The following is a 1,576-nucleotide window of genomic DNA, read 5'->3' as shown; positions in this document are numbered from 1 at the left end:
GACTCCAGTTCATTTGAGTCCTTTTAATCCAGGTATCACAGAGGTTAACAAGCTTTCTTCTTCACTCATCTGAAACACCTACAGCCACATGAGTCTACAGCAAAGCTATGGGTTTCTTTTCATGCTATCTTTTATCAACAAACAGGCTGTGGACAGGGTGGTAGTAAAAGTTTCCCTGTGTGCCCCACACTGCAGCAATGTTCTGGTATGTGAAGGGATCAAATTTAGAGGTGGTGGTACTGTGTTCTGCTTCCTGCAGGCCCACTTAAAGGACTGATTGGAGTAAATCCTCAGAGGAAACGCAGAGAAACCCTTTGGGTTCATCTGAGGGCTAAAGGGTGTCCGGATTCGGCGCAGCAATCCAGACATCCTTTCCTACCCACAATAATTCAGTTATGTTTATTTATATAGCGCCAGTTCACAACATGTCATCTCAAGGTTCTTTACAAAGACGATTCAATCAGATCAAACAAGCAGGTTGGTAAAAAATGTTCTAAGGAAAATCAGCTGATTCCATCCAGTCATTAACTTTGCAGAATTTGCTTCAACTGGAGCCTCCAGAGACAGCAAACATTGTCTTGCTTTGTGTTGTTGACTCTAAGCAAGCAAACAGCGACAGTGGAGAGGAAAAACTCCCTTTTAACAGGAAGAAACCTTTAGCAGAACTAGAAACCAGGCTCATTATCAGTGGAATAAAGCTATTTCCAAACTGAGATATCTCAGCATAACTCAAGTTGCTCTAACTATAAGCATTTGCAAAAAAGGCAAGTTTTAAAAACCTTGAAAGTAATGTTATTAATAATGACCTCAACAAAGGTGAAGGACCAGAAGCTAATGGCTGCACTTTATTCACACTCATCTCTGTTTCTGTAATATCTCATATTACTGCTATCGCATCTAAAATGGTGATCAAATCCTCCTAGTGATAGCACGTCTGTTTAATGGTGCAAGTTTTTTCTGCACTACAAAAGTTTAATGAGTCCAAAAATCCCTTTATTGTCCCACAAAGGGGAAAATCTGGTGTTTACAGCAGCAAAAAGGTCATAGAAAAAAATGGTCACATAATGTGGACCTTAGAAAAATGTAGAAGAATAACATAATAGTAAAGAGTTAAAAGATAATAAACAATAAAATACTGTACTGTAAAGTGTTTTAAAAATATATATACTGTAAACCTGGAGTATAAATAACATTAATATGCAGCTTTTACAGTAATGGATATTTGAAAATAGCAGCAACATCAGAGATGTTCAGAATGACAGCAGCAGATTATTTAACTGACTAAGGTAGAAACTATGCAAAATCAGCATAAATATAAAAACCTATTGAGGTTGTTGGGATCAGTGGTGGTTATAGCGTCTTCTAGCTGCTCAGATGGTGATACCTTTAAGTTGAACTCCTCCTCCAGGCCAGGAAGTGGTGCACTTTCTTCTTCTGTACTGTTTGCTAGCCAATTACCCAACCGGCTAAAGCTAAGTTAGCTAAAACATACATTTAAATGAGCAGTTCAGCAAAGAGGTGGCAGCCTTCATGCAGCTTCTGAGCCACTTTGTGTCAGGATTTTGTCAAGATCTCA

The sequence above is a fragment of the Cyprinodon variegatus genome, unplaced genomic scaffold, assembly GCF_000732505.1.
Source record: "Cyprinodon variegatus isolate N-32 unplaced genomic scaffold, C_variegatus-1.0 Scaffold257, whole genome shotgun sequence".
Taxonomy (NCBI): domain Eukaryota; kingdom Metazoa; phylum Chordata; class Actinopteri; order Cyprinodontiformes; family Cyprinodontidae; genus Cyprinodon; species Cyprinodon variegatus.
Note: the sequence above shows the minus strand (reverse complement) of the source record.